Source organism: Phascolarctos cinereus, unplaced genomic scaffold (genome assembly GCF_003287225.1).
Source record: "Phascolarctos cinereus isolate Bilbo 61053 unplaced genomic scaffold, phaCin_HiC Scaffold_8;HRSCAF=390, whole genome shotgun sequence".
NCBI classification, from domain to species: domain Eukaryota; kingdom Metazoa; phylum Chordata; class Mammalia; order Diprotodontia; family Phascolarctidae; genus Phascolarctos; species Phascolarctos cinereus.
The window spans coordinates 5,133,547-5,149,954 of NW_027556291.1; the positions used below are offsets into that span (position 1 = coordinate 5,133,547).

Genomic DNA, 16,408 nt, shown 5'->3' on the forward strand with positions numbered 1-16,408 from the left:
TATCACTTTGTAGGTGAGGAAACTGAGGCCCAGAGAGAGAGGAAGGCCCCCTTGCCCAAAGTCATGCCCCTAGTAAGTATCTGAGGTGGCTTCTGAACCCAGATGAGAAAGAGTCCAGAAGGGGTGACAGGGCCCAGAACCAGTCAGAGGGCTGGCCCAGAGAGTTGTCTCTAAGGGTCTGAGGACAACTTGGCTGAAGGTCTCCAGTGAGATGCCCCAAGCATCTATGCTTGGCTCTGAGGTGCTTTGCTTGTCCAGCAGTGACTTGGACCAAAAAAGCCCGGATGTCAGCGCTTCCCCAATTAGCAGATGACCCAAACAAAGTAGGGAGAGGTAGCCATCACTCTGCCATGACAGAGCCAAGATCCCCCAAGATCTCGACAGGCTAGAGTACTGGGCTGAATCAAAACTGATGAAATCGAGTGGATCAAAGCCTAAAGTGTGCTTCCTCTTTTTAGACTTAGGTTTGAGAAAACAGCCTCAGCAGTGCAGGATGGGAGAAGCCTGGTTAGACAGCAGTCCATCTGAAAAAGAGTCAGTGATCTGAGTAGGCTGCAAGTTCCCTGAGCCACAAGAGTGTGGCCATGTTAGTGGGCCTCAGGGGAACCATAGGGCCCAGAAGGAGGGAGGTGAGAGAGCCACATGGGCCTCAAGGGCCCAGGCCAGGACACGTGTGGAGCAGGGCATTCCCTTCTTGGGCCCCAGTCTGGGCAGGACAAAGAGGAGCTGGAGAGTGTCCAGAGGAGGGCATCCCCTCTGGCTGGGGAAGGGTCTCAAGACGGGGACATTGGGGTAAGCTTTGAAGGCTCTGGGCCTGTTTCTTCAGGAGAAGAGAAGGCTTGGGGAGGGGAGGAGGGGCTTGGGAAATGGCCCTGACTGCTTTATGTGAAGGGCTGTCAGGGGCAAGAGGGCTCAGCCATTTTGTGCTTGGCTGGAGGACTGAAGCTGGAGCAGTGAGTGGAAGGGGCCCAGCACCATTGTAGGTTTGATGGAGGGAAGCCCTCCCTACAGAGACTCAGATGCCCCCAGAGTGGAGTGGCTCCCCCAGCAGGCAAAGGGCTCCCCCAGCTTGGAGGTCTGCCCATAGACACCTGATGGCCCCTGGCCAAGGGCTTTGCACTGGGATTGGGGGAGGGGAAGCACCCTTGCTTGTACGCTTTGGACCAGGTGTCTGCTGAAGCCCCTTTGGATGCTGGAATTCTGGGACTGTGGGTTACTCCAGGAAGGAGAGGCCTTGGGAGTCTTTCACACCTTAGTGGGAATTACCGGAGCAGCCCCATTCTAGCTGATACCCAGCCCAGACCCTCTGGGGAGAGGCAAGGCAGATTCTGTCTGGCACTTAGGCTGCCATGGCTCTGAAAGCCCCTGTTCAGGTGGGCTATTGGAGGGGCTTTCCAGCTGGGCCTTGGGGCGGCCGTGGCATGAGCTGGAGGGGGGTCCTTTCCATCAAGCTGGGCTGGGGGGCTTCCTGCCCTCCCCCCCCCCCAGTTCATCTGTTGCTCCTGACCTCTTTGCTTCCCCTGCAGCCTGCTCACACAGCTACCAGGGAACTGTGTGGTCCCTGTGTTCTTTGCTGGTTTTAACATTGAATCAGGTGTTTTCATGTTCTCTGCCACCATAGCCCTCTTCCCTGACCCCCACTGGACTCAGTGTTTCTCAGGTGCTGATGGGGGAGGGGAAGAGGGCTGGGCAAGGGCACTAGGGTGGGGGGGGGCTCTGGGAAGGCAGGGTGCTTGGTGGGCAGGGGTTCTAGAAGGTCTGTTGGAGGAGGTAGGGCTGGCGAGCAGGTGCCAGAGAAGATTTAGGGGGGCCGTGGTGAGATTGCCCCCTCGAACCGCTGGAAGGGCTGACTTGTTGAAAGATGGCATGGAATGTTCCTAGGGAGCAGGGGAGTGGGTGGGAGGAAGGAGAGTGGGAGGGGCTAGGGGCTGCAATCACAGCTGGCCTTCTATAAATTCAGCAGGAGATTCTGCTGGTTTCTGTGCCCTAGATCACTTGACAGTTAGACAGTGAGAAGCTATTGCTTTTTGGGCATCTTAACTTTGAGATCATGAGTGGAATCACCCAGGAGCAAAAAGAGGCCAGTGGTGGCTCTGGCAGTGCCTCTGCAGGTAGCCAGGAATCCTGGGACCCCAATGTACTGGATCTGACTTGCCGAGAGGGATCCTGGGATGATGACCTTCCTCAAAGTGAGCTCGCCCTGGAGCCTTCCCCAACCGAAGACTTGGACTTCAAAGGTAAATGGGGCTTGGGGCAAGGGGCACAGTTGGCATTAGGGTTATGGTCTTATTTCTACAAGGGGGTGGGACTTTGTCTCACAGGATAGGGGAGCCCTATCAGGGCTCTAGACCTGGATTTAGGCCCCTAACAATAATGCAGCCTAGCCCTCAGTTCATTTTGTGAGACTCACAAAACAGACATGCCCCTGAGGATCTCATGGGTCCATTTTATCAAGAAGCACATGCAGGTGAGAAATCAGGGACCTCAGAGAGCACCAAGTCCAGTCCAATCTCCACCTAATGTTGTGATGCCCAGAGAGGGCAGTTAGGCAGTGAGAAGCAAGGGGGCCAGGGCAGGCAGCTGGGCCCTTGAAGAACATCCATTTTACAGGGGGAAAAACAGAGGGAGGCATTTAGCATCAGAAGGGGTGAGCCTAAGAATCAAGGGCCCTGAAAAAGAGAATTTAATGCTCCCTTTCTTCCCACCGTGGCATGCCAAGGAGTGCATTGGCTTCTTTAGAGATAGCTGGGCCCGTTCCCCTTCCCCTTATTTTTTTAAGAAATGTATTTAATCTCATTTAATTTTCATTTAAAGAAATCCTTATGAAGCAGCAACTCTGCATGAGGAATTGTGCTGGATTGTCAGTATACTAAGATGTACAACAACATGGTTTGTGAGTTGAGACTTGAAATAACACAAATAATCATGGCTATGCAGAGGCCTGTTCCCAGGGACCTGAGAGATTCAGGCTGGGAGGGATTACTTCTTTTTTTTCTTCTTCTTCTAAAACACTTACTTTTTTTTTTTATTAACATATTGTAATAGACCTTAGATGGACTTGTGGCTTTCAGTCTTTCCCCTCCATTCCATCTTCTACAGAGATGCCAAATTGATATTCTTAAAACTCTCCTGCCACTGGCTTTTTGGACACTTGGCTCTCCATCACCCCCATACACACACACACACACACACACACACACACACACACTCCCATACCCCTGCCCTGGCTCCAGTGACTGTATTCATGTCCTGTGTATAAAGTCCAGTTATTCTATACCAGTCAGTGTAGACCCTGGTCTATCAAGGGGTGATCATGACACTTGGAGTTCCTTTTTCATAGCCTTGTTGCAAGAGCCCAATGAAATGCCACTGCCCCTTAGGCCTGTTGTGAGCCTTCGAACACTAGAGAAACAGCAGTTAGGAGAATCATGCCGATTGCTATTATTTTCAGGAATCGTGTCCCGCAGAGGCAAAAGCAGCAGCATTTACAAGGCCAGACAGAGTGCTGCTACATTCAGAATTGGAAAAGGAAAAGGTGATGGCAACTGGGCTAGTAGAAGGAATCTGGAGAGGATTGAGAAGGAAGGCACTGTGCCGGCCAGCCAGAGAGACGAGGAGATAAAAGAGCTAGGCAAGCAGCAGCAAGCTAAGACCAACATGGAGAGAGAGGCTGAAGGCAAAGGTGACGACGGCATGGGAAACCAGGCTTAGGAGGAGCCAGCTTGGAGGAGGAAGAGGACCCTGAAGATCCAGGCAGCCAAGACCAGCCAGGCCTTCTCTACCAAGGCCAGCATGTGCTCCCCACTGTCCTATGTCTAACAGGTCCCTCAGCTGCCCCTCCTCTGCCTTTCACACTTTCCCACTTCTTGCAAGTCTCCCAGGAGACAGAGTAAAACCGCAGTAGTTTTGCTTTTTTAACTTTGACGCTTGTATTCATTTGATAATTAAAAAGTAAATTGTTCCTTTTGCAGTTTTGTTTTGTTTTGTTTTTTAAAGGGGGGCTGTTGGGGAGGAGGGGAAGGGACACCCTGGAGTAAGTGGGAGTGTCCATCTTTGAGGACCTGGTATGGCCAAGCAGCAAAGTCCCCCCGGGGCCAGGTGAGATGATGTATGTAGTAGGGGATGGCCTGCACACTGGCCTCAGTGGCTTGGAAAGGCTCACGCTCCCTCCCACCCAGTCCCCCTGCCCAGGCCCTCTTGGGTAAAGCCCTAACCAGGCCAGGGACATGGGGTCTTTGCCTCAGGGAGCCAGCACTCAGGGGCCATGTCTTGGTGGAAGCAGTGCCCTCGAGCCGGGGGTGCTATCAGGCAGCCTGCCCCTCTTCCCAGGCCCACCTTTCGTCTCAAGGATCTGGCCCCACATCCTCTTCCCCCACTGCCTCTTTTCCTGCCTTTCCTGGAGGCCTCAGGCCAGCTGTGTGCTGTAATGGAAGCCTTTGCAAGGCCTACTGCAGCCTCACCACCTCCAAGTCTTGTCTGGGTCCTTAGCCCTGGGAGCTCTTCCCACCAAGCACCTGGTTGTTGATTCAGCCTTCTGGGGGGCATAGCAGGGAGGACCTGGGACCATGAGTGCAGCAGGAGGAGTGGGGGAGGAGGAGCAGCCCTTAGCCCAATGGACCTGAGCAGTAGCCCCAGCTCTGGGGAGCTCCTTGGGCCCCTGGGCACCCTTGGTTAGGGGCATGGGGCAAGTCAAGGTCAGAAGGGGGCCTCTAGGCCCCTTTTGCCTGAAAGCAGGCGTGGGTGCATCTGCCCACCCTTTTTCTACTGTTAATAGCTCTGTGTGTTCTTGGGTAAGCAAAATGGAATCACAAATGAGGAGTGTATGTGTGTGAGGGTGTGTATGTGTGTGTGAGGATGTATGTGAGTGTGTATGTGTGTGTGTGTGTGATGGGCTGCGTGAGTAGTGTATCCTTGTGTGTGACAGGCTGGCCTACCGACCAGTGTAACTGCGTGTGTGTATGTGTATGTGTGTGTATATGTGTGCTTAAGTGTGTGAGTGTATGAGTGTGTGTGTGTGTGTGTGTGTGTGTGTGTGATGGAAACTTTCTTTCCATGGCAGAGAAAAGGCCCCAGTTCCAACGACCTTGAATCAAGCAAGTAGCCCGGTGCCATGAAATGAATGTCACTGGGGCCATTTGTGGGGAGCATCCAGGCTGCTTCAGTCCTGGCAAAGTTTCGTTGCTCTGGCAGTGTGTGTGATCTGTCTGGGGCTGGAGCTGAGGGCCATTGGGGGGGGGAGGGACAGGGGGAGGTTGGAGGCAGAAGGATGGGGAGCTGATGAGGGAGGGCTGAGAGAGGCAGCTGAGGGAGGGTAGCAGTCTGTGGGAGATATGCTTGCGGGTAGGGGGAAGGTTGTCCTGTGGAGGAGGGGGGTGTTTTCTTCTGGCTGGCCCCAAGGGCAGAGTTGGGAACATGGGAAGAGGGACAGGGAGAACCTGGGGGGAGGGGGGAAGCAGATTTGGGCTTGATGTAAGGAAACAATTTCTAACAATGAGAGCTGTTCCAAAAGTGGAACGGGTGGCCCAAAGAGGAGTGTACGTTGATGTGGGTTCAGAGCTTTTTGAAAGGCCAGACGAGTTCAGTGACAACTTGGGTGAAGCCAGTCCCCAGTGGCATACCCCAGGGATGTGGGCTTGGCCCTGGGCTGTTTTTCCACACACTTGTCAGTTAGTGGGAGCGTCCATCATAGGGAAGCAGAGGTGGCCCAGCTCGTCCAATGAGCAGATGACCCAGAGCCGGGAGGGAGAGGTCACTCACACGCTGGGGGGACAGAGTCAGGATCTGAAAACATGTCAACAGGCTGAATTGAATAAGATGGAGTCCACTGAGGAGAAATCAGAGGCTGATCAGGGGAGGCTCAAAACCATCCCTTCAGACATCTGGGATGGGGGAAACACGAGCAGTTCATGTGCCCAGTTCTGGAGGGTGACCCGGCTCCCAGCCCAAGAGGAGTCCCCATTATGTGATGTGGCTGTCACCAAGTGAATCCCATGTTGGGCACCATGAAGTGAGTCGGAGGGCCCAGGACGAGGGGCGTGAGCCTTCCCTTCCCCTGCTGTACTCAGGCCCCTTCCGGGATGTTGGGCTCACCTGCAGGGGTCTAAATTTAGGAAGGACTCTGACACACTGGAGTATGTGCAGTGGAGGATAACCAGGCTGGAGAGTCACGTCATGTGAGAATGCTGTTGAGGGGGCTGAGAATGTTTGGATTTGGGAAGAGAAGATTTGGGGCAGGGAAGGAGGTGGGGATTCTCCCCATTCTCATCCACTAATCCCCAATCTGTCCCTATGTGCTGACTATTTCCTTTTTGCCTGCAAATATGCCCACATCTCCTCCTTCCTCCAAAAATCCTGTGTCCATCTGTCCATCCCTCCTCTCTAGCATTGGCCGCCTTTCTGTTTTCTGAATGGTTTCCCTGCTTGAGAAGGCTGCCCACAGCTGATCACTCCACTTTCACTCCTCTCACTTGGTTGTCAAGTTGCCTCAGTTTGGCTTCCTACCTTATCACTCAAGTGAACCTGCTCTCCAAAGTCACAGGGGATGTGTCCACGGCCAAAGCCAATGGTCTGTGCTCCATTCTCATCCTCCTGGACTTTTGTGCTGCCTCTCATGTTGGACCTTGCCCTTTTCTTGCTGCTCTCTTGTCTCTAGCTTCTCTCCTGCTTCTCCTTCCTGTCTGCTGGATCTTCATCTGTGCCCATTAACCGGGAGGATTCCACATGGTTCTAACCAGGGCCTGCTTTTCTTATTTCTCCCTGCTGGTTTTGTTAGATCTTTATTTTCACCTCTCGTGCCTGTCTTGCATCTCCACATGCTCTTGGACATCTCACACAGGATGTCTCTTAGGCATCCTAAGCTTGACGTGTCCAAAACGGACTCAATGTCCTTCCCTGACAAGCCCTCCCCTCTTCCTAAGGACCCTCTCCTTGTGAGGCCTATACCATCCTCCCATTGGCCCAGGCTTGAATCTGGGGCCGTTCCCCATGTCTTCCTCTCTCCCACCTTCCCTAACAGCCAAGCATCTGTCAAGGCTTGTAACACAGACCGCCGTGGACTCCACCCCCTGCCAGACAATTAGGTTCTGTTTAAATTCTCCCCTTTGGGGTTCTCTGGTACCCTTAAGGGGCTGAGGGGTGCCCAGGCTCTCTGCAAATGTGGCAGAGGGGGGTGGTCCTCTGTACCCCAGTTCCATGTAGCTGCTAACAAACAGTCAGATGAGCTTTTACACATCAATATTGACTTCAAAAGGTGTAATCAGAAATCGATCCCTGGCCCTCTACTATCTCGGATGTGCATGGTGGCTCTCTCCGTGCTCTGTGCCCCACTAGACTGGGAGCTCCTTGAGGGCAGGGCCTTCTTTTGTATCACAGCGTTTGGCATGTACTAGGTGCCTCCAAAATTCTTCTTGACTAGACTGCTCTGGAACCTTCTAGGCCTCTCCTCCACAAGTTCTTGAATTGGCCATCATATTACATGGCCTCTGTCTTGTCTTCTCCATAGCTTAGTGGCACAGTGGATCGAGTGTTAGGCTTGGAGTCAGGAAGAATTGAGTTCAGATTAGGCCTCAGATGTTTTCTAGATATAAGAACCTGGACAGGTCATTAACCTTGTTTGACTCAGTTTCCTCATGTGTAAAATGAGGATCACAATAGCACCTACATCCCAGGGCTGTTGTAAGGATCAAATGAGATAATATTTGTAAAAACTTACTAGCTGTGTGACCCTGGACAAATCAGTTAACCCTGTTTGCCTCTGTTTCTCATCTGTAAAATGAGCTGGAGAAGAAAATGGCATATCATTCCAGGATCTCTGCCAAGAAAACCCCAAATGGAATCATGAAGAGTCAGACACAATTGAACCAACAACAACGGCAGTGCCTGGAACATAGTAGGTGCTTCTCTTTTCGCCAGTCACCATTTCTAGTTCCTCCAACAGATCATCTTCAAATCCGTCCCCCTTGCCCTCCCAGGTTGCCCCCCAGTGCCCCAGCTTTCTCTTCACTCCCCCATCAGCCCATAAGGAGCACTAGGTGTGCTTGGAGGTGGTGGGGGGAGAGAGCATGAAAGCACTTTCGGCAGTGTTGCGATCTGCTGGTCATATTGAAGCCTGATTCTTAGGAGGTCTATTAGTGGGATGAGAGTGAAGTGTGGAGGACAAATGATATTGTCATGGTAACCGGGGACAAAAACCGATATTGTCATGGTAACCAGGCATGTTGGGGGGAGAGTGGAGAGAGAATCACTGAGGCCCAGAGTGGTGCCAAGGGCTCATTTCTGTCACACGATACTGCGCCAGGGCCCCACCTTCTCCCTATCTACACATTCTCAGAGAACCTTGCACTCTAAGTCCATAATTTCTCAGAAGCCAAAACACTGCAAACTCTCCCTCATCAAAGCTGACTTAGTTCTTAATAGGAAAGGAAATGGCAAAATAATTTACACTAAGGTTCAAATGCCCTAGAGCAAGGGTGGGAAACCTGCAGTTTTGGAGGCCACACATGACCTTCTAGGTTCTCAGGTGTGGCCCTTCCACAGAGTCCAAGTTTTATAGAACAAATCCTTTTATTAAGGGGATTTGTTCTGTGCAGTTTGGATTCAGTCAAAGGACTGCACTTGAGGCCCTAGAGGGCCACGTGTGGCCTCCAGGCTGCAGGTTTCCCACCCGTATTCTAGAGTGTTTCCCTGGCCTGGAGTGTTACAGGATTTCAAAATGGACAAGGTAACTCCTTGTTCCCTAAAACAAGACACGAGTAAGAGGCCATCCAGCTATGCTTTGGGGAAAACCTAAGTTTTAGAAAGTTGTTCTTTATGCCAGTGCTGAGGAGAGGTCAGATCACTTTTCCACATGAAATCCTTTTAAGCACTTGAAGATCGAATTCCTGTTTCCACCTCACTAAGTCTTCTCCCCTCCCTTGACCACCACCTCCCTCAAACTACTGGAGAACATGGCTGACACTGAGTGCATAGCCCCAAGAATAGGAGTCCTCTTCCTCAGATCACTGACCCCTCTTGTGGCCCAGCCCCTACATCTGTCATGCAGCCAATCAGCCTTTGGGAAGATGGGACCTATCAAGTGGCTCCCCAGCTGCTATAGCCTCTCAACCCCCAAGTTAAGAAAGAGCTCCCAAAAGGAACAGCCAGGAGGCCGGCATCACTGGGTGGGAGAGAATATGTTGAGGAATACAGCAGAAGGAGACTGGAAAGGTAAGAGGGGGCTTTGAGTGCCAAACGGAGAATTTTGTATTTGTTCTTGGAGGTGTTTGGGAGCCACTGAAGATTTTTGAGTAGGGGAGTGATGTGCTTGGAGCTGGATTTTGGGGAAATTATTTGGTGATTGAATGAAGAATGGCCTGGAGGCAGGCAGCTCCTCCCATACTAGCTGCAGAGGTGAAATTGAGATTGCATATGGTATGGGGGTGAGAGATAGAGAGGAGGGGAAGGTGACCCTGAGGCTGGGAGCCTCAAGGACTGGGAGAAATGGGGGGAAGTGATAAAGAGGGGGGGCATTTGGGTGGAAAGAAGCATTCTTTTTTGGACATGATGAGTTTAAGGTGCTGACTGGATGGACATCCAGTTTGATATGTCTGAGAGGCAGTGGGAGATGCAAGGCTGGAGGTCAGAAGAGAGATTAGGGCTGAAGAGAGAGAGAGAGAGAGATCTGGGAACGATTTATTAGAGATGATAATAGTGCTAATCTCTCTAGAACTGGCTTTCTGTGGAGGGGCAAAGCAGTTCCTGGGCATGCACACCAGGGGGCAGCAGCAGCATCAGCAGCAACTGAGCTGGGACGTCAGGCACCTGTCCCTGAACCTGGGCCTTTTTCAAATCAGAAAATGGCTTTCAAAGGTAAATGGGGGCGGGGGGGAGGCCCAGGAAGGGACCCTGGGGTCCCCAGAGGGGAAACTGAGGCCCACGGGGGTGTGTATGTGTGTGGAGGCAGCCTTCAACCAAACAGAGAGGCAGGGCTCTCAGAGATGGCCCTTAGACACCATCCAGTCCCACTCTCTCTCTCCTTCCCACCTTGAGAGAAGAGGGGGAGAGTGAGGGGGCAGGCAAAGACAGTTTGGGGTAACAACATGAGATAAGCAACCATGCCATCTAGGAGGCATCAGGCCCATCTCCCTCATTATTTTAAAGAAGGGAAACTGAGGCTCACCTAGGGAGGTCCTAAGAACAGCAGGATCTAAGACCAGGCATCAAGAACCATGAAGACCCCCAGATCCAGACTCAGCATCATTTTCAGGAGGGAAAATGGAGGCCCACATGTGGGGAAGTCCTTAGGACAACGGGTGTCACTTCCTTTAACAGAGGCATCCTTTAATGGGGGGGAGACATCCTTTGATGGAAGTCTATACAAGAGAAGAAGGCACTTAGGGCAATGGAGGATGACAGAACACCCATTCCAATCTTCCCATTTGATGGAGGACACACTGAGCCCCCAATGGGAAGTGGTTTCTGGGGGATGTACCACCATACCCAGAGAAAAGAAGAACAAGTGAGAGCAATAAAGAGCATTTTACAAAAAGAATCCCAGCTGGGATCAGGGCCCTTCAAGATCACTGGGTCCCCCTCCCCCAACCTCTTAGACACCTCCCAGTCCACCCTTCTCCCTAATTCCCTGGAGTCCAGAAGAAGGAGAGCCAGGGGAAGAGCGGAAAACAGGGCCCTCAGATCGGGCGGAACCCACACAGCTGACCCCCATTAACGAGGAGGAAGCAGGCCCAGATGGGAGGAAGCATTGTGACTGAAGCTGTCAGAGTAGGAATTAGGGCTCACAGCAAGCCACCCAGTCCACCCGCACTGCCCTCATTTGACAGAGTGGGAAACTGAGACCCCAAAGGGAATGGGGGACCCAGAAAGGCTTCCTGCAGAAGATGTAGTCTTAGCAGAGACCTGAAGAAAGCCAGGGAAGCCAGGAGGTGGAGAGGAAGAGGAGTGAGAGAAGGAGGAAGAGGGGGAGACGTGGGAGGAGAGGAGAGCACTCCAGGCACAAGGGGCAGCCAGGGAAAATGCCCGGAGGCAAGACATGGAGTGTCCTGGGGGAGGAACAGCAAGGAGCCCATTGGCACTCAAACATGTTGAAGGGACCAAGGTGGAAAAAGCCTGGAAAGGGAGGAAGGGGACACGTTCTGAAGGGCTTGAGAGACCAGGACGTTGGCATTTCATCTGGGACATAATTAGGAGGCACTGGAATTTATCGAGTAGGGGGTGCCACAGCCAGACCCGTGTTTTAGGCAGATTACTTTGACAGCTGAGGGCAGGATGGCTTGGAGAGGGGAGAGGCCTGAGGCAAGCAGAACCCCCCACCCCCACCCTGCGGGAACTGCCATGGTCCAGGTGGGAGGAGATGAGGGCCTGGATACTCACCTGAGTAGAGCTAGGGGAAGTCATTCAACCAAGCTTAGCAGGAACACGGTGAACAGATACATCATAACCCTTGCCAAGAGATCACTGAGGGCTGGGAGGTGAAATACCAGATGGCACACAAGCATGGGTCTGGACGGGACATTGGGCAACGCCCTGGCTCTCTCAAACTCTTAGCACTGGTTACTCACCTCGTCCAATCTCCATCAGGCCCTCACCCCAGCACGGCAACCTTTCCCCTTCTCCTACCCCACTTTACACAGAAACTTCTGGACAGCTTCTCTGCTCCCCTCCAGCCTCCCACAGCATCCCTTCTCCCCATCCTCTCCACAGACAACCTCATCACTTCCTGTTCAGAGAGAAAATCAAGGCCTTTCACACCAGCTCTCTTTTTTCCTTCTGTACATCTCAAGCCACCTTGACCTCATCCCCCCTCGTACCTTCCTCCTATACTATCCTCCTCTTGCTTCTCCTCCTCTCTCTCTCTCTCTCTCTCTCTCTCTCTCTCTCTCTCTCTCTCTCTCTCTCTCTCTCTCTCTCTCTGTTTCTCTCTGTCTCTCTGTCTTTCTCTGTCTCTGTATCCCTGTCTCTCTCTCTGTTTCTTTCTCTCTGTCTTTCTGTCTCTCTGTCTTTGTTACTCTGTCTCTGTCTCTCTCTTTGTCTCTGTTTCTCTGTCTGTCTCTCTCTTTGTCTCTGTTTCTCTCTCTGTCTCTCTCTGCCTCTGTCTCTCTGTCTCTCTCTGCCTCTCTTTCTATCACTCTCTCGGTCTCCTTGTCTCTCTCTCTCTGTATTTGTCTCTTTCTCTCTCTTTCTGTCTCTGTCTTTGTTACTCTGTCTCTGTCTCTCTCTGTCTCTGTTTCTCTGTCTGTCTCTCTGTCTGTCCCTCTGTCCCTCTGTCTCTGTCTCTGCCTCTCTCTCTATCACTCTCTATGTCTCCCTGCCTCTCTCTCTGTATTTGTCTCTGTTTGTCTCTTTCTCTCTCTTTCTGTCTCTCTATCTGTCTTTGTTTCTCTGTCTGTCTCTCTCTGTCTCTGTCCCTCTGTCTCTGTCTCTGCCTCTCTTTCTATCACTGTCTCTTTCTCTCTGTCTTTCTGTCTCTCTATCTGTCTTTGTTACTCTCTGTCTCTGTCTTTGTCTCTGTTTCTCTGTGTCTCTCTGTCTCTGTCCCTCTGTCTCTGTCTCTGCCTCTCTCTCTATCACTCTCTATATCTCCCTGTCGCTCTCTCTGTATTTGTCTCTCTTTGTCTCTCTATACCTCTTTCTCTCTCGTTCTGTCTCTCTATCTCTCTTTGTTGCTCTCTCTGTCTCTGTCTCTCTCTTTGTCTCTGCTTCTCCGTCTGTGTCTCTCTGTCTCTGACCCTCTATCTCTGTCTCTCTCTCTCTGCCTCCCCACCCCTACACAGAGGATTGCCATATTGGCACCAGACTTTAGTGTGGACACCAGATAGGGTTTAACCCTCCATCAGCCCCAAAGTCCCCAAAGCAAGGAAGTCGCTGGCCTCAGTTTCCCCAGGACCAGGGATTCGAGGTATACCACCCCACCCACAGCTCTCGGCCTCTTGCACACCTTCTACAGTCTGTCTTCTGACCTCATCAGTCTGCTGAGACTATTCTTTCCAAAGTCTCCAGCCACCTCCTAATTGCCTGATGGAACGGCCTTTTCTCAGTCCTCATCCTGGACCACATTTGGCACTTTGGGACCACCCTCTCCTTCTGGAAATCGGACATCTCAGGGGTTTATGACACTACTCTCTCCTGGTCCTCCTACCTGTCTGGCCAACCCTTCCCAGGGTCCTTGGCAGGGTCGACATCATGGAACCCCCTCTAACTGGGGGTGATCCCTGAGGCTCTGCTCTAAGGCCCTTTTCTCTCCCTCTAGTCTCCCCCTTAGACACTTCATCAGCTGCCATGAGTGAAATGATCATCTTCGGGCAGATGACCCCCAGATCCATCTACCCAGCCCTCATCTCTCCTCTGAGTTCTGATTGCATATCACCATCTGCCCACCAGCCACCTCCAACCGGACGTGATGGAGGCATCTGAGACTCAGCATGTCTGCCACAGAATGTATCCCTCTCACAAACTGCCCTGCTTCTGTCAAAGGCACCGCCATCTTTTCAGGCACACAGGCCTGCAACTGCAACCTTATCCTCAACTCTTTATCCTCACTAGCCTCACATATCCAGGCAGTGGCCAGCTCTTACCATTCCTGGACAGTCCCTCACACACACACACACACACACACACACACACACACACACACACACACACACACATCTCCTCTTCACTCACACAGCTGCCATTCTGCAGGGACTCATTATCTCTCACCTGGAATATTGCCATAGCCTCAGCCTTCCTGCAGCTCTGATACGTGGTGCTTCCATCTCTCATCCCCACACCTTTGCACTGGTTGTCCTCCATCCCTGGAAGCACTCTTTCCTCACCTCCAACTTGGGATTTCTCATTTTAACCACAACCTTCCACACGAAGCCATTTCTCATCCCCTCAGCTGCTAATAACCCCTCCAACATCCCCCATTACCCTGTTGTCTTCCCATGCAGAATGTAGGTTCACACAAGTCAGGGACTGCTTTGTTTCAGTCTCTGTGTCCCTGGTGCCTGGAACAGTGTCTGGCACATAAATGTTACTTAACAAATACTGGTCGATCAAGTGACTGGCCATCTAGTGGCAACTCTTCATTTTAAAAAGGAGGAGGGTCACAGTATCCCTCCACAACCCAGGCGGAGCTGGGCACCGAGGGGACGCCTGCCTCCCTGCCTTTGGGGGTGCCTTGGCTTAGGGGCACATCAGCTGCCTGGGCCTTGGGCCTTCAGGGACCTTGGCTCAAATCTTCCTGGTGCTGAATCATAGGCCGAGCTCTGGGGCCACCAACAGACAACACAGCCCAGGCAGCCTGGCTATTGACAGAGGCCTTGCTCACGGCCCTGGACCTCAACCAGCACATCCCAAATGTGCTGTGTCTCTAGGCCTCCCTGGCCCCAGCCTCAGCATCCTCCAGGAAGGGCCCAGGTGTTGGTCTTGAAAGAGAGAGGCATCAGCACAGCCCCGGTGTCCGCTGCCTGAGCCGCCTCGGGCAGGTTGCTTTCCCACTCTGTGGGCCTCAGTTTCTCCATCTGTACGATGGGCGAGTTAGACCAGAGGACGTCCAGGTCCCTTGCAGGTTGACATTCTGTGCTTGTGGCCACCATGAACTCTGGCGTCCAGGCCTCTGCTGCAATCCGGTTCTTCTGCTACCAGCTTTTTGGACACCTGCCTGCTTGTGAGGTCCCCTCCCCCAGCCTCCGCAGGCGCTAGAAATTAATTTCCTTGCTCTTTGTAATAGAGTCTTTGGTAGCAGCCAGCTAGTCACCAGCGCCCAGAGAAGCATGCCTACTGGCTATTGCCATGGAAACTGGAACCGAGCTAACCACCTCACAGGGCCCAGCATTGGTGAGACTTCCTGCCGTGATGCTAAATTGGCCGGAGCGTCATGTCTCCCTTGGTGATGTCTAAGGTCTCTCTGCTGCAGCTAGGAGCCGAGGAAGCTCTCCCAGCCCCCGCCCCCACTGCCGTCCCTTCCTCCTCAGGAGCCTGGCTCCCTGCTGGCTCACAGACACCTGTCAATTGGTTTACAGGGGCGCCAGCTCAGCCCTGACTGAGCCTTCCCCGTTTGCCTGGGAGCAGACCAGGGAAGGGACACTCTTTCCTGGAAAACCTTGGGATGCCTAAGAGAGTCCCTGTCCCCACTAGGTCCATTCTTGGGTTTCCTTGTCGCCTCGGTGACCTCGGCCAGGTCCCTGCCCTGAGGTTCCTGGCGCAGCAAAGGAGGGATTGGGCCCAGTGGTCTCTAAGGCCTCTCCCAAGCCTGGCCTGACAGTTCTATAGAGGTCAGTGCAGGCCCCTGTCTAGAAGGGGGGCATCGTGACCCCAGGACACCTAGAGCCTCCCGGGGGTCGGGGAGGACCGAGTGCCACGCTGCAGGCAAGGGTCTTTGTGACCCTCAGCACTCCAGGGAAATGCCACTGGGTAGCATTTTGACTGTTTCTTCTCTTTGTTATCAGACTATAGCTGCCACTGGGGCAAAAGTGGCTTCTGCTCCAAGTCTGGGCAGCGGTTCCCTTCCTTCAGAACGATTGAATTAAAAGATGATGACCCCCAGGCCATTAAGCAGGAGTTTACAAAGATTCATCAGAAAGTGGATGCCCTTCTGAGCAGCCTGGAGAAAGAGCCGGCCCAACAGCCAGAGAGGCAGGAGGCACCCAAGGGGTTTCAAGCAGCAGCAGCAGCAGCAGCTGCAAGGATCCCCTGACTAACGTGAAGATGGGCCTGAGGATGGCAGCAGCAGTGGCAGCCCCGGACACTGGGCCTAGGACGGGTCATCCTGGAGGAGGGTCATCCTGGCTGAAGGTCTGGCTGAAGGTCAAGGCTCAAGGACCAGCTGGGTGGCTAAGGGACACTGGGGGAGGATTAGCAGCAGCAGCAGCGCTCTCCAGCACCCTGGGCAGGGGGTGATGGGCCTTCGAGGGCTCCCCTGGCCTCATTGTAACACCAGGGCCCTCGTCCTAGAGCCAGCCTCACCAGGTTCTCTCCCGTGGTACGTGCTCACTGTTGCCCTCAACCTTAGCCTCTCCCTCAATCCCCTGTGCCTGCAGAGGCCTCTTTCCAACCACAATTCTTAGAGGAGTTCGATGAAGATCTCTCTATTTTCCTCATTTAACTAAGAAACCTTTTTGGCTAAAACAATAAAGTTCTGTTGTCCTGCTGCAGTTCTTTTTGTAAAAGGGGCCGCCTGGGTGGAGAGGGTGGGGATGGGGAATGAAACCGGGCAGGTAGCTGGGGGTCTCTATCCAGCCGACACTGTCTTGGCCCAGGTCAGACAGTACAGTGGGGGGATGGCCTGAACCCTGGCCTCTTCTCAGCTGCTCCTCCCAGAAGAGGAGCCTTGAGATGAGGTCATGCTGACATGTCTGGGTTCCCCCTCCATTCCAGCTTGTCCAAGCCCTCCTGGGTAGAACTCCAGCTAGGACAAGGCCATGAGGTCTTT

The 16,408-nt window shown here is 52.9% G+C and overlaps 2 long non-coding RNA genes across 2 annotated transcripts; both read left to right on the top strand.

Annotated features, from left to right (window-relative positions):
* The first annotated feature begins 1,937 nt into the window (after positions 1–1,937).
* LOC144454975 (uncharacterized) lies at positions 1,938–3,970 on the top strand. The gene is made up of 2 exons (XR_013483553.1): positions 1,938–2,237; positions 3,452–3,970. It is a non-coding gene; the product is annotated as an uncharacterized LOC144454975 (long non-coding RNA).
* A 5,140-nt stretch (positions 3,971–9,110) lies between these two features.
* Positions 9,111–15,624, top strand: LOC144455005 (uncharacterized). The gene is made up of 3 exons (XR_013483638.1): positions 9,111–9,204; positions 9,704–9,846; positions 15,426–15,624. It is a non-coding gene; the product is annotated as an uncharacterized LOC144455005 (long non-coding RNA).
* The last annotated feature ends 784 nt before the right edge of the window (positions 15,625–16,408 follow it).